This window comes from Falco cherrug, chromosome 5 (assembly GCF_023634085.1).
Source record: "Falco cherrug isolate bFalChe1 chromosome 5, bFalChe1.pri, whole genome shotgun sequence".
Lineage (NCBI taxonomy): Eukaryota > Metazoa > Chordata > Aves > Falconiformes > Falconidae > Falco > Falco cherrug.
In genome coordinates, this window is record NC_073701.1 from 27458359 (window position 1) to 27476454 (window position 18096).

The 18096-nt window shown below is 44.5% G+C and overlaps 1 protein-coding gene across 1 annotated transcript in view; it reads left to right on the plus strand.

Moving 5' to 3' along the window:
- The first annotated feature begins 1297 nt into the window (after positions 1 to 1297).
- CHRM2 (cholinergic receptor muscarinic 2) overlaps positions 1298 to 18096 on the plus strand; it is a 107359-nt gene continuing 90560 nt past the window's right edge. The window contains exon 1 of the mRNA XM_055711433.1: positions 1298 to 1783. The gene's annotated coding sequence lies outside the window, so the exon portion shown is untranslated. The remainder of the gene's footprint in view (positions 1784 to 18096) is intronic.

Genomic DNA, 18096 nt, shown 5'->3' on the forward strand with positions numbered 1-18096 from the left:
GCAAGCCCAGGCCAAGAAGTACTTTCTGTGAATTGAAGAGGTCTTTGGAGTGGAGAGGAGGGGAGTGGTTGGGCCGTGGCTCGTCAGCCCTTCAAGAAGAGAGATGGGGCAGGGGAGGCAGCAGCCAGAAGCCAGGGTCACCTTCAGAAGGTGCTTCTCTCTCTCCTCTTCACTTATCACTTCTCCCTATCATTTTTCAGACAACAGGCAAGATGGGTTTCCCTGTCCCACTTCCCACGCTGACAGTCCCTATCCCAAGGGAAAAAGCATCACTGTAGACCACAAATCAATTTCGGTCCAGGAGAAAGGCAAACAAAGACAAAGCAAACCTAAAGATGTTTATATGTAGATTATTTTCATCGAACTGGCAAGTTCCCTTAAGCAAAGTAAATACTTCTCAGCCTAGTGACTATTAATTAAAGGGGAATGCTTTACACTCAAGGAGAATTAACTCTTGTTTGCCAAATGTAATCTGTTTCCCATAATTCATTTGTCATTGTGCTGGGGAAGCAGCTTTCCATGAATATTTCCACACAATAATCAGTTTTAAAAACTAAACTGGATTTAATGTAACAACATTTTTCCACAGTGTGTGGAGACCCTGATGACTACAATAATCTAAAGGTAAGATCTCCTTCTCTCTTTCTTCTCCAGTACCTAGCTTTAGACTTACAGCTATCATGGAACTGCAAAAAAAAGTAACCAGAAATAAAAAGGAGAGCGTGGTGGGGAGAGATGGGGAAGAGGTTATGGGGGTGTGGGTGTGGGGGGTGTGGGGGGGAATCGGTTCTGATGTGCAAATTGTAGATAAAGACTTCCGATGAGGAAGAGGGGAGTGTCTGATGAGGAAGAGGGGAGAATGTGTTGAGAGATAACAAGAACCAGTGATTTCTATTCAGCAAAGGCACCAAATCAGAGCGCGAGGCAGATCCCATTGGAGGAGAGCCTTCAACAGCCACTAATCCTGTCATATGGAAAGAAAATTGTAAATGTTCTCTGCAGAAACCGCCTGCCCATTGCAGCTAATCGAACCCACTTCGCACTCACACACCCCCCACCCACCACTACACCCCCCCCCCCCCGCCCCCGCAGGCGGGCAGCAAGCGGACCCGCAGCCGCAGCACCTCAGCAAGGACATTCACTCGAGATGCTCACCTAGGCGCCCGGTTTCCCCTCCCTCACCCCCACCCCCCCCACACACACCACCCCCCCCGAAGGTGGCAGCTTGCCCTCATTTCCTCAGAAGCGCTGAGGGAAGTATGAATTATTACCAGCTCACTCATGAGTCCCAGCTTCTGCTATTTTTAATTTCTCCAGCTTTACCTAAAGCGTTAAGCTCGGTTTGATAGCACTATTGCTGCACATTTTTTTATTTATTTTTTTTAAAAGCTCAACTTGGCTGAACTGAAGCAGAGACTCCCCAGGGCCAGAGCCACGGAGGGTGCGCGTGTAGATGTGTGTGCCTGTGTGTGTGGGAGGGAGAGAGCGAGCGAGAGACAAAAACTCCACCAGCCTGGACAATGCCAGTTCTTGTTTAAAGCTTCCAAACTGCTGTCCTTGCCCCCCCGTTATCACGGTGCCAAGTAATCTGTCTTTCCCCTACCCCAGCCCCCCTCCCTCCCCTCGGAAGATATGGAAGGGAAAGATAAAGCGGCTGCCGCCGGGCGCTGACTGCGCGCAGCCCGCATGCCTCTGCGCCGGAGCCGGGGCCGCTCCGCAGCCGCCGCTTGCAACGAGCCGCTTCCAGCGGGATGGGATGCAACTTCTGGTAATTGGATCACAGGTAGGAAAGCTTTGGGTTTTACTGACGTTTTTGCTCTTTCTCTCTCTCTCTCTCTTTTTAAATTTCCTTTTTCGTTCCGTTTTCTTGTCTTCTTCTCCCCCCCTCCCATTTTTTTTTTCTTTCTCGTCCTCTACCCTCCGCCCCTTCTTCACTGCACCTTGAATTTCATCCGCTCCTGTCATAGGAAAGCTCCCGCCAAGAAAATAATGTCCAAGAAACTAGCTTACGTTTTGCTTCCTGGTAGAAGGAGCAGAACACAACACAGGGAAACTTTTGCTGAAAGGGTCCATAGCGGTCCGGGTCACCGGGGTAAGGCAGTGAGAGGAGAGAAGGCAAAGCGATTGCCCCCAGCACAGAGCCTTTCCCTGTTGAGTTACAGTTGCGATGCTAATCCCATAACCGAGCCTAGCATGGCATAGAGGGAGAGGAGAGACGCAGCAGCCTGGTTTGGAGGAATCCTCACAATTTCCAAGCGCTGTCCACAGGGGTTTTATATAAATGCTGCATTCCGACACAGGGACATCTCCCGGACTACCCTTCCCAAATCCCTCTGTGACATGTTTGTTTGACGACTCCTGCAAAATGTCACCAGGAGCCGGGAGCGGAGCCTGCCCGCGGAGCGCGCTGACGGGCAGACACGGGGCGGGGGGTACCCCTGCCCTGCCGGGGACCATGCGGGGATGAGCGGTATAAGGGGAGGAGGCTTCCGCTGTGTCAGTGCGGTCCCTCGCCCCTCAGCATCCCTCCTGGGGACCGTGCGCCTGCCCGGGGTCAGCCCCCGTCTCCGCTGCCTCAGGTCTCCTGTCCTGCCTCGGGCAGGGGGAGCGCGGCCGGGGGGTGCCGCCGGGGGCGGGGAGGGTGCAGGGGTTTCCCCGGCTCGTTTCCGACCCCGCTTCCCCGGCTCGGTGCCCCTGCGGTCCGGACCCCGGTGCGGCCAGGGAGCCGGGGGTGGCGGCGCAGGATGCTCCGGGGCCTGGGCCGGCTCACCCCGCTGCCCCGGCCCGACCGAGCCCCCGGCAGGGCTGAGCCGGTCCCGGCCGTGCCTCCGGGCTCCTTTCCCTTTCGCCCGCGCCGCCGCGACGGGGTGCTTGTGGTCAGGAGGAGCGATCCCTTGCGGGGGAGCTCAGATCAAGCTGTGGCAGCAAAACCGCCTCCCAGAAGCGGCTGTGGGGCACAGAGGTGCCGCTGTCGCCCAGAGCCCAGCCACCTCGGAGGCTCTGGAGGGGCAAAGTGCTTTCCGGGACGCTGCTTCTCCGGTGCAAGTCGAGCAGGGCCGTCCCTCCGGGTAGGGCCGCGCTCCGCTCCGCGCCTGCCCCCCGCCCGCTGGCGGCTTCCCCGCGGCCGCCGGCGCCAGGGCGGTGGGGAGCGGGCGGTTGCGGGCGGCCGGGCCGGCCGGGGCTCCCGGGGGCAGCTTTGCTGCCATGGGGCTGCCAGGGGGAGGCTGCCGGGCCCTGTGACTCATTCCCACCGGCCTAGGGGCGAGTTCATCCCTTCGCTGGGGAACAGACGAGGGGCGCTTCCTCCCTGCTCCATAAGACTGTTTTTCCCTACCGTTTTCATGTGCTGAAGTTCCTTTAGGGCAAGGAGTGGTAGCTTTTATTTTCCAACTGGAAGACTCTGAGGAAGGGGTAATTCTTGTGAATGTAGCCAGAATAACAGCTCTCCACATTTTTATGGGGAGTGTGTCTGCACACATTGGCTCGTCCCTATCCTTTAAGGAAGATCTTCCCTTTGCAGGAGGGAAAAAGGCAAGGGGGAGGGTGGGAGAGTACAAGGGCCAACCTCTGCTTGACAGCCTGCCCTTGCAGCTTCAGGGGAAGGGAAAAAAAAGAAAAAAAGACCAACAATGAGGAAGGTTAATACAAGGATCAGAAGTATTGCACGCTGTCTGCTTTTATGGTATTGCATCGCCTGCAATCACAACCCCTGTCTAAATACACACCAGCCTTGATCGTATGGTTTATGACACCAGCGGCTCTCGATGACTCATCTATAAACCGCATTAAGCTACAAAGAGTACATTCCCTCTCTCCTTTAGGCTCTTTTTGATTATAACTTTGGTTGAACTTCCCCTCTTCAGGGTTCCTGGACCGCAAAAGCAGCCTTGTTTGCCTTTGCAGCAGCCGAGTGAGAAGCGCAGTGGGCTCATTGACTTGGCGAGCATGTACCCCACTGAGCTGCCCTCTCTGCCCCTGCCCGCAGTGCTCTGTGGTTTCTGCATTGCAGTCCACTTGGGAAAAGGGCTCAGTACATGTGGAGGGGGTGCCTAGAATGTCCCCGAGTTGCTTTAGATAGTGGTCAAAATAGTAAAAAAAGAGGTCATGCTCTTCTCCCATCCACAACCAAGATTATGAGTAATATCCTCTACCCAAAAGGTTGTAACTCTACATCTGGGTAGAGCTTGGGGAGATTTGGACCATGTGTGATTGGGAATGTCCTGAGGATGTGGAAGGGGCAGCAGGCATGCTGTGCTGTGCCATCGCCCAGGAGGGACACTAAGACACAGAAAGGGGGAAACTGGGGCCATCAGTGAAAAACATCATCTGTGAACAAAAGCTTTTTTTTTCTCTCTCTGTGTTCAGTCCCATGCCCCCGTTGTCATTTTGGCTGTCACCTCTGTGCTGACTCCCTGTGTGTGTTTCATGGCTTTCAGTTGCTCTAACTGCTTGGATCTTTCAGACCACTGGGTGTCTAAATCAGTAGTCTTTTGAGGACATCTGCTATGAAATCTCCCACTGTTGTTGATACAATCCCAGGCAGTTACTCTGCCCCATCACTCCTGTAACCCACTCACCCATTCACCCAGACTTTCTCTTCTGCACTAATACCATGACCTACATGCAAAAGACTTATTTTCTGGTCTTGTTTCCATAGCAATACAGCATGGGGAACGCAGACAAGCAGATCCCTTTTCTGTGAAATCAAGACTTGTTTTAAACTTGAGTTCAATTTTAAGGAAAGTAGGGATCCACAGAGAGTTGAATTCCCAGCCCAAAGTCCAGATCTCCACACCCTCTAGCGCCAGAGGCAGGGGATGGAGAGCATCCTCAGGCACAGGGAATGTGAGGGCTCACAGAATTTTACAGGGGAGGGAGAGAAACAAGTGATGTTCCCTCAGTGTATGTTCCCAGCCAGCTATTTCCTCTTCTAAATCCCAAGCTGAAAAAAACAAAAAAAAAAAAAAAAAAAAGAAGCAGATGGGGTTCAGCTGGTCCTGGTTTGGTCACCCAGAGTTTAATGTTGCAGTGGGTTAAACTATGAAGGAATAAATATGAAGAGATTGAGAAACAGAGGTGGGAAGCCCAGTCTATATCTAGCCATTTATTCACAAATTTTGGATCATTCTGGCTTTGAGCTTCACAGCTTGCAGCAACTTGCAGCTAATTCTGAGAGATTTGAAGGCACGGAAGAGGATTACTCACTTGTGAAAATGTTGCCCTGACCTTTTATGGGTTCTTTGGGTGGGTGGATGGGTAGACAACAGTAATCAGGCTAAGGAAAGCTGAAAGGACTTAGATCCATCCCATATGAATGGCAGGGATAACTTTTTCACAAATGCTTGTAGCTTTAAATCTTAAAAAGCTTAAATTGTATGGTAGCATTTCAAGCCCTGTTAAATCTGAGCCTGGGTTCCCATCTCTAAGAACCAGTCTGCACAAAGGACCAAGCACTGGGAACTGCTGTAATGAAATGAAACAATTAGCACACTTGCCACACACCACCCTACCCATCTTTTCCAGTTCCTGTATTTTGGCAAAGATAGCTTTAAGTTTTGCCAGGGTCGCCATAGCTTTTCCTGGGTCAGAGCTGTCCAAAAGATGCAGTTACCTACTTGCTTGTCCTTGATCCACCAGCTGAACACCAACTGCCTGTGCCTAGCAGACTGCATTCCCTAGCCCTCTCTACCAAGTTGAGCTAGGATCTCTTGTGGACTTCCTACATCTCCCTGATACAAGTGGGCAGAATTAAAAGATGAGGCTGCCCCTGGAGTTGTATTAAAATGCTGCATTCCTTTCCCTTTGGTCCCGAGTTGTTTCTACGTAAAAATGTTTTAGGCTGCGGACATGCCTGTCATTTTGGACCATCTGTCCTACCTTTAAAGCTGTATCATTACCTATATCTAGCATCATTTGTTCCCTGTAGAGGGAGATACATAATAGGAGGTGTTCCAAAGACATATGTCTCTCATATAACAAGATTTTAAGTCCTAAAAGGATGGGACAGTGTGGTGAGTTTCATCTCATTTCTATCAAGAACTTCCTAAAGAATGTTTGCCAGTGAGTCTAAGACATGCAATGAGATTTTAGTGGTCCGTGTGCTTCATGTATTCCTTTTTAAGAGTATGATAAGGATAAAATGAAACAGACCATCATTTAGGGCCAGCTGCTTTGCTGAGGGCGTTCTGCATGTTTTCTTTTTGACGAGATGATCCTCTGATTCCTGTCTTTCCAGTATCTCTTTTGACTCTGATCTTAATTACATTCTTTCAAATCAGGGGTGACTCCACTGACTTTAATTACTTCTGGTTTATTGCAGTGTAACTGAGCTCAGAATTTGACTTTCACAGAAACATAGTAAGTGTTGTAATTAGAATATGCCAGTGTTTTGTCAACTGCTCATGTAAGAGCTCTGTTTCGTCAGCCTCTGCCGAAAGGGAAATGCAATGTGATAATGTATGGGGCACCTCTGACAGCGACGACAATGAAAGATGTCTAGAAGCAGCCACAATACAAATAAGTGAGAAATTCTGTAAACCAGCATCTGACAGGGTTTTCCTTAAGCTCTCGCAAAAGCTCTGAGCAAACTGTGGGCAGGTGTAGGGTTTTTTTAGTTTTTTGTTCTTTTTTGGGGAAAGAAGTGGAATGAGACAAAAAATATCTTCATAGATCTTTCTTCTGAATCATTGTGAAAATTAGTGTTGGAAACCAAGGAGATAACATAAACCTAGTAATTTAAAAGAATTCTCTTGCTTAGTAATTGCTCCAGGTCAATTTTTTTTACATAGCCTGAATATATAAACCTGTCTTGATTTTGGTGAAGATAGGATGATCAACAAACTGAGGATCAGACCCTTCATTTTTATAATCCATTCCAACATGTGAGAAATAAAAATTAGCAAAATCTGTCCATGAAAAAAAAATAAGTCTCTGGTATAGGCTATAGCATTTTCATGGATTCCTGGTAAATTTTCTCTCATCTTTGCAATGAATTACTGATGTCTATTTCATACTCATCTATCTCATATTTAGTCAATTAGAAAGCAGAGTGTTCATATATTGAAAATGATTCACGAATTTGCTCATGAATAATGGCAACAGGTTCATTCCACTATGATTTCTGAGGTCATTTAGTGCAAGCCAGTGACCGATGATTTATTAATGAAAATATTCATACATCTCAGAAGTTTCATGAACGTTAGCATGAATAATTAATGGAAATTGTGTTATTTGTTATCATTACTCATTATTTTTTTATTCAAAAAGGCATCAGTCATCCAGTTAAAGAACGTTAGAATGTAATGATTGCAACATTGGATCAGGCAGGTGTTTTGTCTTGTCCAGTTTAGTGTCTTTATCAATGTCCCTTGCCACATGATTCAGAGGCAGGTGCAGGGAAAGCTGCACAAGGTATATGCTCTGCTCTGAAATAAAATGTTTTAATGCTCACCAGCTTGTATTTGCTCACTGCCTGGAGACCATTTCCAAATGAAAACAGATACCTGCTTTCCTCACCAAATGGAAACCTCTAGCCATTCTAGACAAACTGCAGATATGCTCACTGGCCGGATAAACAGCTAATCTGGATTTGCCTCCCCGTGAGTTCACTACCTTAGTGATTGCATGTAGCAGCAAGTTCAGTAGGTTAATTACATATTTTCTCGGGAAAACCACACTTCAAGCAACCCTTGATTTATTTAAATTAGTTGTCTTGCAATGTTATTGCTACCTCTCTGTTATATGACATGAAAAGGGCAACAGAAGCACCCAGTTCATTGTACAGGTGCCATTCACTTACTCAACCATGAACCCTCTTGTTCTTTTCTTCTCTCAGTTAGACAGTCCCAGGGTTCCCAGTCACTTTGCGTGTCTTAAAAGCTACTAATTCTTCTACCTCCTTTTTTGGTGATGGACTGACCAATCTGGACACTATTTTCCAGGTGAGGACTATCGGCTTATACAATAAAACTGTTTTCATTTTAACACCTTTTACTCCTTCTGTACACTAATGGAAATTTTGTTTTGTTTGTTGGGTCTGAGGTTTTTTTGAACCGCTGCTGTAGTTGAGCAGAATTTGCAACTGGGTTGTCCACAGTGATGCCAATATCCTTCCTTGAGTAGTCACAGCTGGCTTAGAATCCACAAAGGTTTCTAAGTATTTCACTCCATCGATGATTGTTCTGCATTGGCCAACACTTATTTCCATTTGTGATCTGAATGCTAGGTTCACGCAACTTAATTAGCACACTCTGAAATACTTCAATCCTTATTCCTGTTTTCTAACAGCAATAATTTCATTAAAGAAGTTATACATGGTATAGAATCTTGGACAGCTCACCTGTTAAACTTTTACAATTAAAAATGGTCATTCATGTGTAGTTCCTGCATTCTCTCCCTTGAACAGTTTCCAACTTGTAATAATAAGGTACTTATTCTATGATGACTTAAATTCTTCAAAGAAAATTAGTCAAAGAATTTTAGAAGATATACAAATACTTATATACAAACACTTATCAAGGTTTTTTTTCTTGCTGTATTAGCTTTATGCTTCAAAGAATATATAGAAGAGACAGCATTTCTTTGAAAGAAGCTATGATTTTTATTTTTTTTTTGTCTGTCCTGTATGTAATTCTAGTTTTCGCTAGTTTCAATTTACCTGGAAGTGAAATCAGATTTGTCAGTACATAATACCTAAAATCAGTCCAGCGCCTGTCCTAAAGATAGGTGTGCTAGCTGCTGTCCTCCAGTCCTTCTGTAGCATATCTGACTTCAGCAACAGCTTGCATATTTTTGCTATCAGCGTAGCCACTTAATTTTAAATGCTTTCCAAACCCTTGCATATATAACTACGATGTCCTTGTGACATGCTGCTGTTTAGTTTATCAGTTTGTTCCAGTGTTTCCCTTTTCGATGTTTCATATTCTGAAAGCTCATGTCCTTTCTTGTGTTGAAAAAAGTAGGTCTAGTGTGCACATTGGCACAGCATCATTTGTGGGGAAGATTTACCCGAATGAATCATTTGGAACCTCTGCAAAGTCGTCTTGCTCATTAATTATTCCTGTTACCCCCTGGATGTGTAGCAGATCACATTGGTTCCCTCCTAAACTGGATGAATTCAAGGCCTTTCAGAAATGCCCTGCAGTTCCCCCTTCTGCCCCCCCACTAAAGCTCTCATGCGAACGCATCCTTGGCCCTCTTGATTTACAGCTGACATTCTGTTTGTCCTTTATTATAATTTCCCTCCCTCAGCCAGGGGTTTCACCAAAGCTGAAGTGTCATTTCCTGAAAGCTGCTTGCTTGACTCAAACAACCTCTTGGACCTTAACATTTCACATTACCTTTTTTTTTTTTTTTCCCCTATCTTGCCTTTCAGTTTGCTTTCTGCATGACTTCACTGAATCAGAAACTGTCTAATAATATACCTGTTGTTTTGAATCTATGGATTTTATTTTCTTTTTCTTTCATTCTTTGCTTTTCGTTCTCCCCCTCCCTATTTTATTTCTACGTACCTCCATTATTTTTTAAGCAGTTCACTAATTATTATCAGTTTTATCCTCACACCCGTAATGTAGTAATAAGTTCATTACTATTCAGTGGCTGACTGTATCATTTCTTCAGCTACTTCAGACTAAGTTAAAAACACGTGTTGTTATGTTCTCCAGCTATTTTAAAAATCACCTAGAAATTGGGATTTTTGTTTTTTAATCCATTTGTACCAGCTGACCTACCAATATACAGGTGGGTGAAGTCACCCATGATTATCATTTTTATTAGACTTAGGTACCTCTTTGATCTCTCTCCATATAGCCCACTGAATATCAGACATTTCCTAGACTAAATGTGCTAATGCTTTGTGCAAGCATCAGGATTTAATTAAAGAAGGATATTTTTATGCTTTGCACACTGGACCAAGACCAAGGAGATCGCGGATAAGATTCTGATCATGCCACCAACCTCCTGCCTGATCTTTGACACATTCCTATGGTCTGACACAAAGCCTGCTGGGGTCAGGGGCAAACTCTTGTTACCTTTGGGTAGGCTTTGTCTCAGCATCCTGAAGCGGGAAACTCTTCCTGGTCTCATGACAGGGTTGTGAGGGTTCACTCACCACGTGTTGTCAGGTATTGAGGTTCAGATGTGGTGCTGCACATAAAAACAGGAACAGACAGACTCCATGCACAGGGGCTTTCTTTGCACTGGGGTGTTGGAGAATTGAGCCTTTAGGAGCTGATTATCAGGAAAGTTTCTGTTCAGAACAGATAATAAGCTAAAATGTTCAACATCCCTCAAACAAAAAGGTAACGAAGCTCCTCATTGCTCCAGACCTTGGTGAGGAGTAAAAGAGAAAAATGGCTAATAAGGTCAGTTTTGCATGGAATAAAGTAGATCTTATAACCTGGTTTTATTTGAAAAAATGAAAGGAGAGAAGTAAACTGAAGGTAATGTTTAATGACTGGATCTAGGTCTGGGGCTTTACTCAGTTCTTTGTGTTTTCAGCTTAGCCAATGTTAAGTGGGGGTAAAATTGCCAAAGTAGAGTTTACAATGCAATGACTTTGCTCAGATCATATACTGCATCAGAGTTGTGTGTAAAAGTTATAAGGACTTGCTGGTTCTCCTGCTCCCCCCTGCCCCAACACTGATTTCTCATGTAAAACAGAGCTAGTGGACTCTGAGAGCAGGGCACACGAGTGCAGCAATGTCCATATGTAGACAGAGAGGGTACATTTTTCTCCTCCACCATTATCTAGGGTCCTTGAGGACTTGCATTATCGTTACTGTGGTAGATTAAATGTAGTGCTTCACACTTCAGTTGATATCAAGGCCAGATGATGTATTAAAAATTGTTCCCTCCGATACTCACTTTCCCATGTGTCCAGCAGCGTTCTGCCATGGTGGGAAATTCAGTTTATTCCATTTTATATCTAATATTGCATGACAGTAAATTAATATGTGTGTGGAAAATGAAAATAGATGAGGGCTGGTGGTGGGAACCTTGGTGAGGGTTGGTATGGAACAAGTACATGGACAGTTTGCTCCTCACTGAACTTTAGAACTGCTGCTCAACATGGATGTTGGGGTAAGACTGGCTTTCAGGGGAAGGGGACTAGCCAGGGAGATATCTTCTTTGCTGTTGCTTTTCTGTGCTTAGGCTAAGCTGCAAACTGATCTCCTGAGCTGTTACTGGGATCTTTCACCCACACTAATTTCACTTTTCTAGCAGTGTATTCTCAGCTGACGAAAGCTGTCAGAATATGAGTGACATGAAAGGAGAGGCCATCACCAAACAAAGTGCTATATTTAACCTGGCAATGTCATGCCTTCTCAGGTCTGACCTTGAGCCCTAGCAGTGAGGATATAAACAGGCCATCTTGTTTGTAAAGCTTCTTCCTTTAGCCAGACACCGAAGGCTCTTAAATATATCTATATATATAAAAAAAAAAAAAAAAAAAAAAAAGCAGGGAAGAAAGAAGTTAATACAAGTTACTCTTCTGCTTTTGACATTTGTGATAGCCGGCACACTTAACTGCCACTAGAAGGAAAGAATACATGAAGGGCTCACTGTTAAGTTCTCATTATAAGTGTCTGTTTGATGTCTGCAAGTCATTTTCACAATCTTACCCACTGGGAGTAAATGTAAGGATCTTTACTGAAAGGTTTTGGCATCAGAAGCAGTTACCTGCAAGGAATATCCTACTGTTATTAATCATTTTGTGATGTGATTCAATAAAGGGAAAAAACCCCAAAAGTATACAATTGGAAAGAAGCAAGGAAGGAAAAAGAAAGAAGATGAAGGAAACTGTTTGGTCTGTTTCATCTGAAGAAACCTTGTAACTATCTCTCTTCCTTCCTTTAGCAGAGAGTGAGACTGTAAATGTCCTACTTTGAAGCACAAGGGAATGCAAAATATCTGGTTTTTAAAAAAACAGATAGCTCAAGTATTGCCATTCTTTGGAATGACAAATTTGGCAATTAATATTCCACATTATTGTCTTTAATACCTCTTAGAAATCAAAGTGGGGTGTGGAAATGACACATAACTAAAAAGATGAGGAGCAATTTTCTTGTTACTTCTTTCAGAAAATAGTGACACGAGCTGAATTCCTAGTTTCACCATACATTGCTGATGTGGCCTTGGACAAACTCAGCAGCCTCCTGTACCTCAGCTTCTAACATGGACATTGTATACAATAGCGTTTGCATTCTTACATCTTTCTTTGCCCTTTCTCTTTAGATTTTAAAGTGTCTGGCAGCACTTCTGTGACAGTCTGCACAGAGGAACCTTACTTAAATTTGAGTATCCATAGAAAGAAATGTTTGATACAGTATCTTTCAAAATCTCAGTTGTTTTTTATTCCATATAAAAATTGGCTTATAACATGGACCTGATCTTTCTCCCCTTTAGGGAGTAAGAGCCTTTCCATTCCCCCCTGGGTGTTGCTGGCACAGGCAGCTATACACAGGATACCTCTCATCAGCCTCTGTCTGGAGCAGGTCTGAGATAGATCTTCTTAAACCCTGAGACCATATCTGCCCATGCATGTGCTGCAGCCATACAGAGGAACTTGGAAAGGTACAGAGGAAGGTGACAAAGACGGTGAGAATTACTTGCCTTCCAGAGAAGAAGTGTTCAATAGACTAGGACTTCTCATCCATCAAATGATGTGACTCATAAGAAATGCCTGTAGGTCTAAGCAACCTTGAAGAAAGGGAAAAGGTAACAGGGGGCTGTTTCATTTTTTTCACATCAGACCCAGAGCTCTCAGGTGGACATTAACAGGCATAAATTTAGAAAATCACTGCATGCTTGAGCTGTATGATGTTTTGCTGATTCTAAAGGCATAAATGCATAAAAACCATTCAAGACAGAATACTGCAAGAAAAACACTACCAAAATCTTTGTAATGCAAATACAGTCACAGGGATCTCCCCACACCACCAGCTGCTTCAATCTAAGAAATGTATGCTGGGGAGGTATCACTGTATACCTGTTCCCTTTGCTTGCTTTTTGCTACTGGTCACTTTTGAGAGAGGACAGCGGGTGAGCTGGCTTAGGGAGAGTTGCTCTTGCACTCAGAGCATCACTTGGAGCCATTGGGGTAGTCATCTTCTTTGGAAGATGCTCAACTTGTTTTGCTTTTGCTGCTCACCAGAAATGTGCTGTCTTTCTGCCTGGGTGCTTTTCAAAACAACCACAAGACATTTTGGAAAGCTGTTTAATTAGCCCCTGACTCCTCAGAAAGACCTCCTACAAATAAATCCAAAGATTCTTTGTTTTATTGGTTCATTATAACAGTTGGAGATTTTTGATATACACGTGGTTTCCAGGCAGATCTCAATGCCAGCCGCAGAGTCTGCTTTCCTGACCCACTGTCTGAAACTCTGATATAACAGCCTGAGATAACCTCCTTGCAGACACACTTCTCTTTCAGCTTAATGCCTTTGTGTTCCCTTTATAGGCGTTCCTTTTACAGGGGAACAGTGAGTTGAGAAAGGGAAAATGTGGTCGTAGTTATGCCTTTAGTCTCTCTTCTCATTTAGTCTTCTACTTCCAGCAAGCAAACTGGAACAAACAGGCTATACGTGCCAAAAATGAGGAAGGATGTTGCAGGCTTTAGAAGACCTTTGCATCCCTGTAAAAGTGACAGGAGAGAGCCTCCCTTGGCAGTTGCATGTGTACAATTTCTTACCTCGTTACAGCAGACCTGCCCCTCCCAAATGCCAAAGAGGGATGATTCCTCCTTCTTGCTTTTCACTTGAAAGCTGCAAAATCACAGCCTCCTCAAAGCTCTGTATCATTTTGTGTGCTGTACCAGGATTTAGACAATAGGTTTTTAACTAGTGAGTCCTAAGGAAAAAAACAATTTTACAGAATAGAAAACTAAATCTGAACTTATGATGAAGGAAATACTTCCTGAAGATGATCTCTGCTTCACTGATGTCTTTTATTTCTGTAGGTGGTGGGACATAGGTTCATTGGAAAGCTCTCTAGGTTAAAGTCCTCCTGTTATGACCATGGTCCTGTGGGAACCGCACCATTCTTTCACCTACGCAGGATTGCTCTGTACTGCAACTACATGTCAGTTTAAAGGCATGAACTTAAATGTGAGTTGAAAAGCTTTGAAATGAGCAGAAGTCAAGCTTTCTGTTTATTAAGAAACCCACACAACAGCAGTGTTAAATTACATTTCCAAGCTCTTAATAGCTGAGGCCCCCACATTTTCTACTAAATAACTGTAAAAAAAAAATCTGGGTGCTTTGCTTGCTTAAAAATCAAGCTGTTAGTGTATGTTCTTGACTATGGCTTTAGAAATCCAAGTTTAGGTACAATATTTTTAACTCTAAGCCAAAATCTTTAACTAGCAAAGCAAAATAAATCTCAAGGAAAATGCGGGTTTGGTTCCATTCCATCTGGAACCTAATTTCTTTCCTTGCTACCCACAAGGCTGTAAAAAACTGCAGCTCTGCTTGGGCTACACTTCAAAGCTATTTTATATGCATAAGGATGACTGCAAAATACAGGAAGGAAAGGAAAGACAGGCTGATACCACAAAAATTGGCAATGTATTTTTTTCTGGAAGCAGTGTTTGTGGGTTTTAGAAACCACTGGGCAACTTTACAGGTAGGTGATGTAATATTAAGACAGGCCCCAGTGAACTGGAGTTTTTCTCTTGACAAATATTTCAATGGCATTCTCCAAGTTATTGTGAAAAGAGGACAAGGGAAAGAAGTTAGGTTTGGGGATGCTCACCCTTACTTTGTCAGGGCTGGCTAGGCTGTTTAACAGTTTAGCACTGCCTTTCATTTGTGAGTTATCAGTTCCCATGATCTGTCACCAGGTCTATTTTTTTTTTTTCACTTTTCCCAACCCATTTCATTCATTTGGTGATTTCCTCAACATATTTGGTGATACATACATAAACCAACACATGATATATGTTAGTGTAATAGAAATTCCCCCCCATTATGGCTGGTTTGCACAGATGATGTTGAGACAGATTCACATGCATGAAGATTTATTAGTGGAGTCCCAAGTTGATGGCCTAGATTGTTTCTAACTGTGAAAAAATGGGGAAAACATAAGCCAGGGAGAAATAAAATAAAGGAGAGACAGAAGGGAAAAGGAAAGCTATCCTTGTGGCACTCAGCTGGGAAAAGAAGCAGCCAGGGATTCCAGACCTGTCCTGGGCATCCTCTGCTGTGCAGCAGCTGGTTCCTTCATAGTACTCTGCCCACAGTAACTGTACAGTTTCCACCAGGACATGTTCAAACCCTGAGCTGGTTGTCACTGCTTATCATTTGCGGTGACTGGAGCATGTGTTGATCTGTGTTGTGGTTTAACCTGGCAGGCAGCTAAACACCTGCTTGGCTCACCACCCCACCTCCACCCCAGTGGAATGGGCAAGACAATTGGGAAAACTAAAAGTAAAAACTGTAGGCTGAGATAAAGACAGTGTAATAGGACAGAAAAGGAAGGGATGATGATGATAATAATAAATAATTAGAATACACAAAACAAGTGATGCACAATGCAATTACTCACCACTTGCTGACCAATGCCCAGCCACTTCCCAAGCAGCGGCCCCCAGCCAGCTTTCCCTCTAGTTTATATGGTGAACACGATGTCATATGGTATGGAATATCCCTTTGGCCAATTTGGATCAGCTGTCCTGGTTGTGTCTTGCTGTGGTGTAACCCCAGCCAGCAACCAAGCACCACGCAGCTGCTCACTCACTGCCCCCTTACCCAGAGGGATGGGGAGGACAATCGGAAAAGAATGTAAAACTTGAGGGTTGAGATAAGAACAGTTTAATAGGTCAAGCAAAAGCTGCACACACACCCAAAGCAAAACAAGGAATTAATTCACTACTTTCCATTGGCAGGCAGGTGTTGAGCCATCACCAGCAAAGCAGGGATTCATCAAGTGTAACGGTTACTCAGGAAGAGTCCCCCCCCTTCCTTCTTCTTCCCCCAGCTTATATACTCAGCATAACGTCATATGGCATGAATACCTCTTTGGCTAGTTCGGGTCAGCCGTCCTGGCTGTGTCCCCTCCCAATTTCCCGTGCCCCTCCAGCCCTCTCGCTGGCAGGGCCCAAGGAACTGAGAAGTCCTTGACTTAGTATAAACATTACCCAGCAACAACTAAAACCATTAGTGCCTTATCAACATTATTCTCACACCAAACCCAAAACACAGCACTGCACCAGCTACTAAGAAGAAAATTAATTCTATCCCAGCAGAAACCAGGACGTCTCCTCCTAGCTTCTGGTGCCCCCCAGCCTACTTGCTGGTGGGGTGGTGTGAGATGCTGAACAGTCCTTGACTTAGTCTAAACACTGCTTAGCGACAACTAAAACGTCAGTGTGTTATCAACATTATTCTTATCCTAAATCCAAAGCACAGCATTGTACCAGCTACTAGGAAGAAAATTAACTCTGTCCCAGTGAAACCAGGACATCTGGGGCAGGACCTGCATGCCCAGTGCTTGTGTGCACATTGAACATTATTGTGTTTGTTTTCATAAATCACCAAAAGCCATAACCACAATGTAACAAAAGTGGGGAAAAAAGTCTGATTCTCTCATTGGTGGCAATCACTGCCCATGACAACCCACCTCAGAACTATTGGGGTGTGCAGGTGCAAGGCTGTAAGAATAGCAGCATGAGAATTTACAGAATGGGAACAGTGAGTGGAAAACACTGCCCCAGGGGCTCTGAATACATTGCCCCAGCGGGAGCTCCCAGTATGGGAGCGTGCAGAGCTGTGAGGGAAAGGCAGACTGCAAAGTTGCAGAGAGAAGGCCCTTAGCCACACAAACCAGCAACAGCAGTATTTCCCTAGTATGGGAAGATGTGACAAGGCGACAGAGTGGCACCCTAGAACTGAAATGTGCTGCTGTTCAGGGAGAGGCACTGGATCTGGCTGCTTCGGGCAAAAGGTGCAGTTTCTGAAGACACTTCTGCTGGAGGCTGTCTGAATCATCTTTTCCTTGGGTGGTCACAGGCTGGCTGGCCCTTTCCTCTCTCAAAGGAGATCTTCCTGCTAGAGACTTGAATAAGTACCAAGCCCTTCTTTTTCCACAATTTAACAGTTGAAGCATCAAGTTTCCCCATGGCAGGTCAGCAGACAAGACCAACAGAGGATATGTTGATTCTGTATTAAGGATGATAGCATAACAAATGCCTACAGTACAACAGCAAAGGAGAAATGCATCATTTGCATTTTCTGATACATTTTAAATGCTATGTTCAGTTGAGTCAGCTGGAAGGAGCAGAGACACCTGATTGCATGTCTTAGCAGGTGAAAAGCTCTCAATTCAACTGTTATTCCAGCTTGAGTAGAAGCAACAAAGAAAAAAGTCTTTAGCTCTTTCCTTCAAGGCATGAGGAGGCTGTGGTTGAGCTTGTTTCCTAACCCTCTGGCAGCGTTTGTTAATGCAACACAACAATGAGAACAAGGAGAAAAACACAGGAGAGCTCTCCTGGTTTGTTTGAGGGGTTTATTTTTGTTTGGTTTGTGTTTTTTTTAAAATTATTTATTACACAATAAAAGCTCCATATCAAGATTTCATTTGTTGCACCTCATTGCTTCACAAACCAAGGAAGAAAACTAAACGCACAACAGCCAGGAAGGAAGGAATTTTTTGCAGCTGAGCACGTAGACAGAAAAGAGCTAATAACTAAGTAAATAGAAATCATTCACTTATTTTGAAAGTCTGTTAAGACCTCTGTGGTCAGGATTACACCAGTTTATTTATTTTTGTTGCACTGGCAAACACCCCATCTCTTCGCCCTACTGTGCTCTGCCACAAAGCCAGTTTCTGCACTGCAGCATTAAGAAGGTAATTATTACCCTTTACTGTGTAATGATTAGTTACTGCACAGGCCACTGTGGATGACTTCTGCAGTCGTCATGCCAACTCTCTCCTCCATCCTGATTTAACCCACTCTGCTGCAACAATCAGCCACAAGTGTGCACGGGGGACATTCTGGCTGTGCACATCCCGTTCTGATTTCACTGCATCCTGGACACTAGAAGAGCACATGGTCTCACCTGGTGTGTATGGGCACAGGGATTTTAAAGACTGTTACCT